A 14,947-nucleotide genomic window follows, 5' to 3' on the forward strand; every position below is an offset into this window, starting at 1 on the left:
TTTAAGTGTCATAATAACAATAAACTAAGAACTGGATATCTGCCCAATGTCATGATTTTCCTGAATCTGACTGTGGAGAACTCAAGTCTGAGTCTTGGTGGGTTTAGGAACATGAAGTGGGCCAATGGGGATGAATGGGAGGTAAGGCAAGAACTTATTCATGAGAATAAGTGAAAAAAGTCACCTACCTTTATACTTGAAGGGTCTAACCATCTTAAATTATCCTGTACCAATGGTATTCCCCAAATTCCATTTCAAATGAAATCTTTTTTTTTCATATTTATTAATTTTTGAGAGACAGAGATAGAGGCAGTGAATGGGGGGAGGGGCAGAGAGAGAAGGGGAGAGAGAGAGAGAGAGAGAGAGAGAGGCGGGGGCGGGGGGGGGGGAGGTGGTAGACAGAATCTGAAGTAGGCTCCAAGCTCAGAGCCATCAGCACAGAGCCTGACACGGGGCTCAAACCCACAAACCACGAGATCATGACCTGAGCCAAAGTCAGATGCTTAACTGGTTGAGCCACCCAGGAACCCCTGAAATGAAATCTTAACAAAAACTGGATATAAAGATATATAAAATGAAAGCTACCCTTAGTGAAGCTGGAGTGCATGTGGATTAGAGAGCTTCCAATCATTTGTTCCTCTCTTCTTCCCTTCAACTTGTTTAAGCATTTCAGTGGAACCCCTAGGGTTCCTGGAAGCACAGTTTTTAAAAAAGCACTTTTCTATACAATAAGATGTTATCAAATGCTTTGTCTGCTTTGCATCTACTCCCTTTCACTCTGGTACCAGAAACTGGATTTCCCTTTGGGGAGCCACTCTTCTCCTACACTCAGTATCAATTATTCCATCAACTAGAATGTTCCTTAAGCCAGGCCAGGAAAACCAGAACATCCCAGGCCCCTGGCCACAGCAACTGGTTTAAGAATGGGCAAGTGACCTAAGTCTGAAAGGTGAAATTGAATGTAGGATTTTACTTTGAACTCCTGGTAAGTCTTCCCTTTCCTAGCTATTTGTAGCTAATACATATGCTTGAGAATGAGAATCATATAGAAGGCAGTCTGCAAGATGGTCTGAGAAAGACCAACCACTGATAATACTGTTTGATATAGAAGATATGGATATGGCAGTGTTGAGGCTGGCACTATCCCCTGAAGTTTTCTGCCACATGAGCCAAAAAAAAAAAAACAAAAAAAAAACAAAAAAAAAAAAACCTCTCTCCACACACTCCCCTTATATGTCTGCTTGAAGTAGTATTCCATAATTTGTATCAAAAAATATTCCACTTTTGGGGGTACTTTTCCAGCTGGATACCATGTAATTTCAAAGCAGCTATCAATGGTTCAACTAGTTCCAGCCCAAATTTCTCCAATTCACAATTCCAATTGTAATTCACAATTTCTCCAATGACTGGAATAAAGGTACCCTTAACAATTTCATATCTTATACAAATTTACAAAGGGTAATGGACACCATCAACATTATTAAATAAATTGTATGTGGGGGTGGGGGGCTAAGGGAAATGACCATGTAAGTAATAAGTAAATGTCAGGCATTCTAGGGGGTTACAATGATCTACTTTAATCCTTTAAAAAATAAAAAACCACACAGTATTACTATTATTGGCTATTCAGAGATCACAGGCTCAATGAGGTTAAGTAACTGAACTAAGGTCACGTAGTTATTTCTCCCAAGAAAATTCTGTTTCTACCACATGTTCAGATAAACAGTCAATAAGTCTAGAAACTTGCAAATCTTCATCATGTTGGAAGTCCCTAACTCGCAGCAATCTGGGCTTCTTGCCCATCACTCTGCTGAAGCAAGCATTTCAAAGGTCACCAACACCTGCCTTACTATGAAATCCAATAGCTTTTTTCCTTCATTATTCTCCATGATCTCTTCACAGCAGCTGACCTTATTGATCACCACTCCTCCTATATTGCTCTTCTCCTTCATTCATGCATACATTCATTTATTCACCAGCACTTAAAAACTTATCACCAAGGTAGGTGCTGCATGCAGATGCAAAAGTAATTTATGTTGTGGCCTCCACCTTCAAAAGTAGACAGATGCAATCACTATAAATGCCAGAAAAGAGATTTGATAAAAGTACTGTAGGATACAGAAGAGAGGGCAACTCTGCCAGGAAGGCATTGTTTTATATGACAACTAAGAATTCAGCAAGTGAGAGAGGAGGAGAGCAATCTAGGTAGATGCTAAGGCAGGCGTTCTCAAACATTATGTGCATCAGAAATCACCTCAAGGGCTTATGACAACACAGATTGCTGGACCACTGCCTCCAGAGTTTCTGATTGGGTCTGTGGTGGGGACCAAGGATTTACATTTCTAATAAGTCTCTACAGGAGGCTGATGTTGCTGGCCAGGGACCACACTTTGAGAACCACTGATATGTGTCAGAGAATAGACTACCCAAAGAATGTGTAATACTTGAGGCAAAATAGTTAGAGATAAGTACAAAAGAATCAGATGGGCAATCTATGGAGCCTTCGTACTAAAGGCCAAAGCTATGGAAAGTGTATGATATAATTTTATTTCTTGTTAATAGGACATAGAAAATACTAAACATTTTATAACATTAGAATGATTTATAATTTTAGATACAAAATTTTGACAAGGGCCTAGAAGTTTAAAACAATAGTTGTCAGCTTGAGGGATATGGCGCATGGTCAGCAGTAACTAAACAGCTACTGACGAAGGTGCTGAGCAAACCTCAGCCACAGAGCCACAACCCCCTCTGAGGAAGTCGAGAGAGAGATGGTCAGGGTTAGTTTGAAAACAGATGACTCTGATATATACCATTACACATGCCACACCAAAAATCACAGACAGAGTTGGGTGAAGGGATGGGCTAGAGTCAAGTGTATAGAGTAGAACATGTTTGCAATACTCCACTGGGAGATGCCTTAACTTGGTGGACTTCAAACTATGACGGGCCTACACGTGAGGTTAAGGCCTTCCGAGAAATATGCAGACATGGGGACTCAATTTCCAGACCCTGTAATCCTCTATTTAGTCTTTCCTAAAATTGATCCACCTGAGAACAGGCCTGTATGCACATAGAGATTAGCCATTCACATTTCTCCTTTAAAAAACCGTACCCTTCCTTCTTTACAAAATAATGGTGTATCCTCTGACTGGCCTTATACGGCCGTGCTGACTCAGTGTGGAAAACTCTCCTGGTGCTGAAATAAATGAGGCTTTGTGAAAGCCTCCTTTAATGATTAATAAAAGCACCAAGAACCTGGAAGGGGTGCTCTTCTCATGATTATACCTATATGGGTAAAGGGTAGCTAGAACTTGATACGTGGGTCTATATTGGAATATTCAGAATTCAGATAGAAAGTAAAATGGGACAGGAGTAATGCACTCACCTCTAGCATTCCTACCTATTTGAATAACGAATCACTCTTTGGAAAATATCCTGTAAGAGCAAAGCCAAAGTGTCCAATACTGAAAATGGCTTTTGCCTCCCAACATATTAAAAGTTAAACCATTCTTTTCAATTAATCCTGACACTCATCCCTAAACGTAGCAATCATCACCTGGAAGAAAAGGCTCTGAGTATATGAATACTTGTAAATTCAGTAAATTCAGTTTGAATATTTCCTAGACCTACAAAATTTGTAAGGCACACTAGATAAAACATGAGATTTGAAATTTTGCATGATTTCTTTCAGAAACTATGCTGATCACTTAATAAGGTATTATTTAATCAAATAATATCAAAATATTTCAGTTATGGTTATTCATCATTTTCATCTTATTTTTTTATAAAATTTTGAATATTTTGCACATCTTATTAATAAAAGTAAAATTAACATAAATTATGGTCTAAATGCTAAAGCACTTACTTTTTAGCAGTACGTAACTTCTTTCATAAATACACAAAAAGTTTGGCCATGAGATCTAGGCAAATTAATAAATTTTTTTATAATACGTGACTCTTAACCTAATTTGTTCTTAGAATCCAACACTATATTGTGATACACACATGGAACCCCATTATCAAAGTAAGACCATGACTCTTTATTCATGACTTCTAATATATTTTTCACTTCATAAAAACCTTAGGTTTATATATTACATCATAACCAATTAATAAGAAATAGCGTTTCTGTTGTAAAGTGAATAATTTTATTAGCTCCACATTTTATTCTAGACTGTTTTAGTAATCTACTCTATGAAATCCAGTCTACAACATATTGATTTTTTAATAATTTTCTCAAAATGCATATTAATATATTCACTTTATTTGAATTGAAATGTGAGTTCAATTTTTTCCAATGAAAATTAAATTAGATTTGGCAGCATGATTTGACCATGAGCACTGGTGAAAATTTTCAGTCAAGATAACTAAATCTGCAATGACAGAAATATCTCTTTTCAAAAAAAAAAAGCATATTGCAGAAACTATTTGAATACAGCATTTTTATTTCCTCAATCTTTTCTGTGTATACTAGAATAAATAATATGCCTCTAAATGAAAGACTAATGGCTAAATTTATAAATAGGCATTAATAGGTTTAAAATTTCCAGAAACTGAATTGGTGAATGACTAGGACAACATCTAGGTAATAAGGTATGTGATTTTCATTTCTTTCCTTTTAACAGAACTAATTGATCATTGTGTAATTTTGGGCATGTAATTTGAAATGACTTCTAAGAACTGAATGATGATGGAATAAAGTTGCTAATCCCACCTATTAATGTGAGCAAGTATCTCAGTAGTAGTATCTGCAGAATGGAGGAATGATAGTGCACCTTTTTCTCTTTCTTATACGAAGTATTATTCATTTCCTGATATATGAACTAATCTGGGAAGAAAAAAATTATAGCCCCATCCATTTTATATCTAACAAAAATCCATTTTATGCTTAATAAATTATAAAAATTTGTAATATATACATTGTTTTGGATTTTATCATCTTGATCAAATTAAACAATAAAATTTCTTTTTTTTTTTTTTTTTTTTTAATTTTTTTTTTTTCAACGTTTTTTATTTATTTTTGGGACAGAGAGAGACAGAGCATGAACGGGGGAGGGGCAGAGAGAGAGAGGGAGACACAGAATCGGAAACAGGCTCCAGGCTCCGAGCCATCAGCCCAGAGCCTGACGCGGGGCTCGAACTCACGGACCGCGAGATCGTGACCTGGCTGAAGTCGGACGCTTAACCGACTGCGCCACCCAGGCGCCCCTAAACAATAAAATTTCTATTTACATTGTTTTCTTAATTCTTGTGGCTGGCATGTATAAGTTGAATGATATAAGACTTATCACCGAACATATGATTGCATTTATAGTAAGGTAATTTGGGGACAGTGAACTGGAAACAAGAGTTAAGGAGATAAAAAAAATAATCATGACTTAAAACAATGATTTAAAATTCCCAGTGTTAAAAAAAAAAAAAAAAAAAAAAAAAAAAAAAAGATCGTTGTCCTCCCAATAAGGGACAGTTTCTTAAGGACAGACTCCAAAGGTTCAAATCTGAGCTCTGTTACCTATTTGCTGTATGACCTTGGCAAGTTACTTAGTATATGAAAATGTTAGGATGGCTCTTCATTTTCAAAACTCTTTTTGGTGGCAAGCAAGCCAAAAGCTTGAAGACCACTACCTTAACTCAAGGAAGCAAGGAAGGAAGAACACAGAACCAAGACCAAGCTAAAAAGTGTGGGGAAGAAAACAGACGCTTACAGAGATGATGAGACACAGATACAGGATGACTAAGATTTTCTAGTTTGGGGGTGTAGAACGGAAATCAATAGAGATGCCCGGGAAGCATCAGGATTCTAGAGGAGCTGCCTCTGCAGCTGCCTAAGATGAGCTGCCTCTAGGAATCCAACCACTCTTACTCTACGCATGTGAATCCTAACCTACCCAAGGCTCCATGTCCTCAACTGTAAACATGTACTTGACCCTTAGTGCTGTGAAAAGTAGAACTAAGGAAACTAGGCTTGAAACAAACCTTTGTGTTACTGTTGTTATTTTCTGATTAGATATGTCAAAAGTACTCACTGAAAAAACGCTGTAGATGAAAGACAACAACAATAAAACAATCATCTATAATCCCATCATCCAAAAACTGCTAATGTCCACATGTTGATATAGTTACATCTGCTTTTTTCAGTCCGTAATTTTTATATGGTTGAGGTCCACACCATGGATACAAATTTCTATCTTGCTGGTGGTGTTTTTCTAACTGAACATTATATATAGCAAAAACATTCAAAATTATCTCAAGCTACTTAGTACACATAACTTTTTTCACCACAGTTTCTCCTGGATCAATTCCTCCTCTCTGGCCTAACTTCTACCACTTTAGCACAGACTTTTAGACTCTCACACCTCCATTACTGCAAGTAACCCCTGATGGTCTGGTCTATCTCTGTTCTCTCTGGCCTAAATACAACCTAAATACAACCCACAAGTCGCTCTTTTCTACCTTACTCCCCCTTTACACAAAGTCCTTAACCTGGGTCAGAAAACCTTGGCCAGATCAAATTACTATCCATCCTAGTAACTGACACAGGCCTCTGTTCCAACCACAATGAGCTATACATTACCTTTCAAACATTCCTAGCACTTTAGTATTTGGTCACTCAATGAATATTTCTAGGCACTATGCTAAGTTTTAGAGATTTAGTGGAGAACAAAACAGGTATGATTCAAGCCACCTTGAAGTTAATAGGCTACTGAGGAAAACAGACATCTTAAACATACTCATTAATGCACAGAATTACAAACTGGGTATGCAACATGAGAACATAATTTAAATGGGTAACAAATTAATTGGCTCTTCTAGGCAAAGCCAATTCTGCTAGCACATGAGAAAGAGTAGCAGAATAATACAGGATGAGGCTGGAGACACAAGCAGGGTTCCATCTGCTAAACTACATTAATTTTTTTTTTTGTTTGTTTTCAATGCTGTTCCTTAACTGCCTTTCCTCCCTCTTATTTACCTTTCTGACTAAATTTTTCTTTTAGCTTCAAGTTCCATTTTCTTTTTCCATGAGGTCTGGAGAAGTCCCTTCATCTAAGAGCCAACTGTCTCAATAATGATGTATGCCAAACATGTACATCCCAAACATATGGTGCCCATTTACTGGGTCACTTATGTGCCCATTTTATCACAAGAGCCTGATGTTAAGCAGCAACCATATCTGACACATAATCGACTCAAGGGTGTCCAGCCCTCATATTGTTGAATGGATAAACACAGTTAAGTGAACATAATATAGAAAAAGACCATTAGTGTATTTGCACTGAAAAGCTAAATGCGTGATTCTACTGTGCCACCAAATTCTTAATTTCACCCATGTCCCTCTCCTTTTATCTTTATACTCCTCTAGAGAACAGTGGAGGTAGGTAATTGTGGCAGTTTAGGGAGTGAGGTGGGGCTGCTAGCTGAACAGAAACTGACCGAGCCTTGCATAATCTATTCCCTTTCCTACTACTTGAGAATTATTTGGGGGCATCCAATGGATTTCTAGGTAACAGCAAGATGAAATCCAGTATTGTTAAAATAAGCTTGATGACATGGTGCATAGACTAGAACATAATGTACAGACATTATGAAAATCATAGGACAGATCACTAGATCTGTGATCAATGTGCTAGACTTATGGCCTCATAGCTATAGGAAAAGGTATATATAGCTGGTCCAGACTTTGGACAGAAGTCAGAGAAGAGTCACACATTAAGACTGTAAGAACAGCATCTACAAAGAAAAGGTTATTTTTCTTTTATAAAAGGTCTATAGAAAAAAAAGCCAGTAGATAAATGAATCTCTTTTTAGTATGTGGAATTTTATCTGGTAAAAGAAAAAGGCTTAACTGTACAATATAGATACTAGTTAGAAAAAGAAAATTCATACAAGAGTTTCTTAAACTGTGAATTAGATAACTGAGTGAACGTAATTTACCTGGATTTCCTTAAAGTGGCAAAAACCGAAGCTTAAACTAGTAATTTTCTAGCTATAAAACAAAGGAGAAATTGAGGTCTGGATATCAAACTTTTAATAAACACTTTGACAGGATTAGACCCCAAAATGACACATAAGTCTGGATGAAGAAAACTCATTTCTGTTAAAAACAGAATCAACATAAGGAAACAGCCAGAATTTTTATGGTTCATTAATGTAAATGTATAAAGCAAATGCAAATTAAGTATAAAACATAATGCAAAATATGTAATAAATACGAATATACACTTTTAACAATATTGCTAACTTAAAGAACAAAGTAATGTTCTTTACAAAATTCTGTTTTCAAAAGTATAAAATAGTGCTGGGGGTGGGTGGGTGAAGAGTGGTTATAAAAGAACTTGCATCTATCAAATGAAATGTGAATAACTATTTTTTATTTCAATTTTTAATAACAGGAATTACTCCCCAAACCTTCAAGTAAATTAAAATAAATGTAAACCTGTAATTCTACAGACTTCACTTCTAATATTTTCTGTGAAGGTCACAGAAATAAGAACATATTCAGATAGTTTTTTTTCTTAATGTAGGAGTATAAAAGTGCTTTTCACTGATCCTAGAAAACTGGCTCTCAGTGATAGTTTATAGTTCTTAGTTTTCCACAACTTTTTTAAACCTAACTTTCTTTAAAAGCCAGATTCAAGTGAGTTAGGTGGTTTTCTCAGGAATATGTTCGAATATTTCAGGCCCTGATGTCCAGTGGACTCCATGTAACAGCTGTTCAGACATGGCAGTGTGAAGCTCAGAGCCATTCAATCAGGAGTGAGCCAAGTGAGGCAACTTTTCAAAGCCACCTACTTTGCAGAGGAAAACAATGAAAAATTTGTATGAAAATGGCCTAAAAGGAAATCTTTTATATCACTAATTTCCAGTCTTGCCCTGGACATTTTTAAAATTTTAAATACTAATTTGAAGCAATTTTACAAGTAAGAAAGAAAAAGTAAAGAAACTCATTCTTTCATTTTGGGAGAAAGGCCAAGTGAGCCTTAAACTGGAAAGCTAATTGTTTCGAGAACCCCATGTCTCTTGCCTCAATTCCCCCTTGGATTCTAAATTATAACAGCATCAAGTGGTCAGCTTTTAGGAGCTCCAGGTCAAAGAGCATGATTTTAATTTCTAATAGATTAACATTTAACATGTGTTTTTTAAGGGATTGTTTTATGGAATTCATTCCACAATTACTTTAAAAGTTCAGAAATGAAGTTGTTAGGGACAGGATTTTCTAAGAGCAATTTCTGGGGTCAGATTTTAAAGTTTTGATCACTGGGAATATTGTTCCCTTTCCTACTTCAAATACCCAAATACTCTGAATTTATGAGGGTGGGTGGCTCTTCATTCTTGCTAATATCACCAATAATTTCCAATTATATCATACTTTATAATATGCATGCTATACCCAATATAATGATATGTCATTTCAATGTAGCTAGCCCATGAACTTCTACAGGTTTAATGGGATTTTGCGTATTTAGAATTTCATCATAAAGGGACCCTTTGGAATCATTATAACATCAATCCTTTCCCATTATAAGACTCAGCTCTCTAACTAGGCGAGAGAGCATCAGGGCGCAAGGCAAAGGCTTAGCCTACTCATAGATCGTGAGCCAGACCCTAATAAAAGCCATAGCACTTGGGGAAAACATTAATAAATGGCAATGATGACATATTAAAAACTTTTTAGTGAATCAGAGAATCGATCATGAAGGCAGACAATGACTGTTATTAAAAGAATTCCTTATGACTTGAAGTAATATTTAGATCTGCAATTTTATTCACTACTTTTGGGGAAAAGAACCATATAATTGGGGAAAATTTAAGTACAAAATAACTCATGTTCCATTTAAGTCACAACTTTCTAACTGTAACTGTCAAGGTTGAATTAATTAGGATACTTAATACCGAGGAGAAGGCTTGCTTCGAGAATTTTTTTTAAAAAAAGAAGAAAAGGAATGATATATAGCTGAAAGAGTGATCCCCAAGCCTGGTGATAAAAGCTGTCAGCCCTTATGTGCGAAGGGTTTATTTTTTTCCTTGAACAAACAGTGTGTCAGTGTTTTTAAGTAAAATAAAACAAAAACCTACTGAGCCTCCATAAACTCCAATTACATTACTATACCTTATCATGCCTTATGTGAATGGCTCTTGATTTTTTCTTGTCCCTTCCTACACGAGGGATAAGTATATGAATACTCTTCTGGTTCATTACGAATGTGATTCTAATCTGTAGCAAGGAAAGGGGGACAAGAGTAGTACCAATGAGGTCCCACCATCCTATGGATTTTAATCATCCCTAGTTGACATTTAGCTTTCAGAATATGTGGATATGCACACACAAACACCTACAATTATTCCAGGGTAAAATTTGAACTCCACTTGAGATTATGTAGTAATATTTCAAACTGATTGGCATTTCCCCCCTGTGGCCTTATGCATAATAAAGTCTTCACAACAGACTTTGGAAATCATTAAAGTCTGACTGAGGCACACATAAAAGTAGACTGTCAACGCTTGGTTATGCAGGAGCTCACTCTCTTGGCTAGTAGATTAAATAATTCCTTGGTTTTATTTCTTCTCCTTCTTCCTTACATGGCCCACTTTTGGGGGCATGTCTTTCCTCATTTACAGCAACTTCATGAGAAGTGGTTAAGGGGAAAAGAGAAAATTTAATCTACAAACTTGACAGTAAAACTAGGAAGAGATTTGGTAATTGAATCTACTTGCTGCAACCAGGTTGGGGGATTGTTTCTACTCTTGCTGTTCTATCCGAACTCTGGTCACCAAGGCTAGCTGAAAGCAGACTACACAAACCTTGCTTTATTTAATTTACAGAAAAATGAATTAAATGTACACTGACTACAAAACATATCTTGTTTTAAAAGTAACTATTGAAATATATTACTTGAAAACATGATATCAAGTCGTTTTATTATACAAAAAATGTACTCTTCTGCAAGAGAGTAATTACCTTACTCCCAATTTATTAGCTTTAAATACTTAATTTTCTTAAAGTAGCATATATGTATATAAGAATTTCATTAAGGAAACATTATAAATGCAAGGCATATTTATTTTTTATGCAACATATGCTTTAAACTCTATCACATACAGTGAAGAACTATTTCAAAACCGAGAGAGAAAAATAATACAAAAAGCCAGCATCTGGTAGGAAATACCTGAAAGAAAGAAATGATTATAGTCTTTTTTTTTTTAATACACATCACCTTTGTGTCACAAGTATTTTTCCTTCCCTCTCCCAGTAAGTCAGCCTGAAATCTCATTCCAAATCTATAATCAATCTTTATCTTTTTTTTTTATTCCCCCAACATAATCCCTTAAAACTCTGGGCTATCACACACACTTTTGACACTCCTATGTGTTTTCTTCTGGATTGCTGGATTTGCTTAATGCATATATCAAGTATCAAGCTGCTTTGCATCTGTGACTGGAGGGATAAAAGACCCTATATAAAGATTTGTTCATAAAAAAGGGGTTAAGAAGGCAGTCTTAGGAAAAATCTAAACTAACCGTTAAATGCATGAACAGAAAATGTTAAGGGCTAGAGCAATCCTTGCTGATTTTTCCACTAACACGATCATTGTATGATTAAGCAGACCAGGAAACTTAAAGTTGCCATCCCAGCCAAAAGTTACTGGTCAGCTGTTTGACATGTAGGAGCTATCAACAAGCTAAATATCTTTCAGAGTTTGAGCCATCGGCAAAATGAAACTATTTTATATCACCACCAATATTTAATGAGCCCAAACTCTCAGAAAAGAAGTCAGGTCTCTTGAAAAGATGTGAACAAAGAAAGAGGGGAGACATTGGTCAGCTCTTTGAATTCTGGTTACCAATTTGTTAATAACAATGGCCCTAACTTCTACATAGAAGAAAAGTTCTATTAATTAGTACTAAAAGGCACAATCATAAAAATAAATCCAAATTTTAAAACGTAGCAACTTTTCCTTTAGATTTTTTTACTGTATTTAAAAACCAGTACTAGAAAACACTTGCCAACTTCATTTAGTCTCTGACTGAGGCACACATATGTGATCTCCTAATTTACAGCTTGCATGTACAGATGTTCACACTTAGTAAAAGGGCTTCTTAATAGCTTTTTTTAATTAAAAGTGTGTTGATAATAGGTGTTTTAAACATATCCAAACAACGCAGCTGAACTGACAAATGCCTGTCTTCATGCCTCACCATGCCTCACATTGTGGCAAGATTTTATAAGAGAGAAAAGATTATGATTCAGTCACATGTACATAGGATAAATGTTACCCCAAAAACTTCCAAATGAAATCTTTCATTAATTTTTCTCTCTATGATCTGTTTCCAAGTAGAAAATGTTAGATTGCTACTAGGTTTATGTAGCCAAAAGCAGAACCGCACAGCCGTTGCTTGCTGCCTGCAGTTTTTTTCCTTTGCAAAACTTTGAACCCCATCCAGCTTTGACACACTGCCTCTTCAGTTAATAACTATCAAGTTTCCCCTTGTCTCCTGTCTACTTTTCTTTGAGGCAATTGCGCACTCAGCACCCCGAGATAATAACACACATCTATAAGATAAAAGCAATGGCATTAATGTAATTGTCTGCCTCTCTCTCTTTAGCCTAATCTTTTTTTTCCTTCAGTTTTGACTGCCTGTGTGACACCTGTTTTTGTCTCCTCTGATCCTACGACAGGTTTTCCGCTGACAAGGTTTTTGCCTGACAGAGATTCTGCAGACAAGAACATAATAAAATATGAAGAACTGCTTGTCAGAGTTTCTGCCAATGCTCACATGAAATAAAGAAAAAAAAAATGTCTTTTTTTTTTTTTTTTATAAGGGGCCCTGTGATGGTCGCTTTTGGCCTGTCAGAGAAAAGACCTCCCTGGCCAATTTCTCCAAGCCAAACAGGTGTTTTCTTTTATGCTAGAAGTTGATTTGTTTTTTAATTTTTACTGATAGTGGAAAACATGGACAACCAAAGAGAGGAGGGGAGAATTTCTATCCATCAGATTTTTGCAGGCAAAGGAGTATTGAAGAACTACTAAATAAAACTGGAAGATATTTCACTCAAAACTGTACCTTCTGAATAAGACCAAAATGCCAACATCTGTTAATGATCAAACAAATTGAACTTCTCTAAAATTTACTTCCTGGCTAGTCAGGCTGCTAAAACCTCCTACCTACCTTTCACTTGTTTTGTTGTTTAAAGACAGAAGAAAACAGCAAAAGGTGAGAACAGAAAGGCTGCAAAAGAGAAATACAGACTCTAAAGGCAAGCTGTCTGCAGTTGTGCTTACCACTTAGCATGGAAGAGGCTGCTGGAAAAGAAATGGCAATTAGGAGTCAGAGACTCTTAGATACACTTAGGAGTTTCCGCAAACCTTTGTTCCTGTGCTCCCATGTGGGCAATGCCGCAGTGGGTATCAGCACAGAGATGAAGAAGTGCCCTCCTTGAGCTCCCAAGCTAGTAGAGGGATCAGTATTACACAGAAACGACCCTCTGGTCTCCGTGAAGTGTGCTGAGCTCATTCAGAAGGGAACACTTAATTGCTCCTAGGGGCAAGGGGGATCCCTCTTCCCCGAGGAAAAGGGCAGAGGAAAGACTGGACATGATCAATAGTGCAGCAAGTGTGAAAGCTTGAAGGACTGGGAAAGAGCTGACAGTGATGAGTGAAGGGAGGACAAGAGCCTCAGGTTTCGGTTTTTAGGATTCTCACACCAATTCTAACTGCTCTACCAGTAAACCACTCTAACCTAAGCTTCAGGCCTCCAAATACATGATCTCATACCGAGGGCCTAGAACAGCTATGTCTAATAGAAATAGAATTCAAGTCCGGTACTTTAATTTTTTAGTCTCTTTTAAAAGGTAAAAAACAAACAATGAAACTAATTTTTAAGAATATATTTTATTTAACCCAGTATCTCAAAAGTATTACCAATAGGTATGGACCATTATTACTGTAGTATTTTATATTTTTTTAAGATGCCATTTCCAAAATCCAGTGTATACGTTATATTTACAACATGTCTCAATTTGGACTAGCTGCATGTCAAGTGCTCACATCCATAAGAGTGGCTTCTTGATTGGACAGCCAGGTCTAGAGTTACCTTTGCATTCCTTGGCAAATTGAATTTAAGGCCCAACAACACTGTCCTTTCATTTAGATGGGTTTGAGCTTGCATTTGTACTGTCACCTGCCTGACCATACAAGCTGGCTGAGAGGCCTAAGAGGCTAAAATTAGGATCTCCCTGAACTCCAGGGAGAGCGAGACCTTACTACCGGGCCCCTTAACAGACACTGCTTATGACTCTACCCAGTTGTGACAGTAACACCTTAAAATACTTTCTATACAGGGCTTTGGCTACACGCTCACTAACTAGTAACAGATAAATGCAACAAGCTTTTGAAGAATTACAAACACCTACCACCCTCCTAGAAGGCAAAACTGGTAAGGAATGGGATGCATAAGCAACATTTTATGCCTCCCAGAATACAAGTCAGAATTCCTCTGAATTGCCTTATTTACCTCATCCACTCTTCAATAAAGGGTAGGGGGAGGGCCCATGCTTAGAAAAAGTCATCACTATGACACAGCAGAAAGAAGGATGGTTGAGAGTATCAACATGATATTGCTGAGGCATACTGGGTCCTTATGCCCCAAGGAAATCTCCTCGTATATCTGAACAGAGCATCCTGAATAAAATGAGAGGAGTTGAGTGTTTCATTTATAACTCCTTCAATTTGTGTTCTGCTTAACCTGGTGAACTCCAGTTAATTAAGATGTTCCTATAAACAATTAAGCTTCCTGTAGGATCGTTAGCAAGATATAAAAATTTATGATGTAATAAAGTACAATAAAATGATAAAGTGGTTAGCCCATCAGAACACTTCACATGCAAGATAGGTGTGAAAATGGGCAAAAGTAGCCTGAAATCTGCCTAAAATTAATCTACTTCTGG

At 36.7% G+C, this 14,947-nt stretch overlaps 1 protein-coding gene across 19 annotated transcripts in view; it reads right to left on the reverse strand.

The window, feature by feature from the left end:
- Positions 1-14,947, reverse strand: part of BNC2 (basonuclin 2) — a 428,281-nt gene that overhangs the window by 128,287 nt on the left and 285,047 nt on the right. Inside the window, exon 1 of one of the 19 annotated variants that reach the window (XM_042912990.1) lies at positions 10,112-10,142. The exons of the other annotated variants lie outside the window; for them this stretch is intronic. The gene's annotated coding sequence lies outside the window, so the exon portion shown is untranslated. Of the gene's footprint in view, positions 1-10,111; positions 10,143-14,947 lie in introns of those variants that run through there. 19 annotated transcript variants of the gene reach the window in all.

Source organism: Panthera leo, chromosome D4 (genome assembly GCF_018350215.1).
Source record: "Panthera leo isolate Ple1 chromosome D4, P.leo_Ple1_pat1.1, whole genome shotgun sequence".
Classification (NCBI taxonomy): Eukaryota; Metazoa; Chordata; class Mammalia; order Carnivora; family Felidae; genus Panthera; species Panthera leo.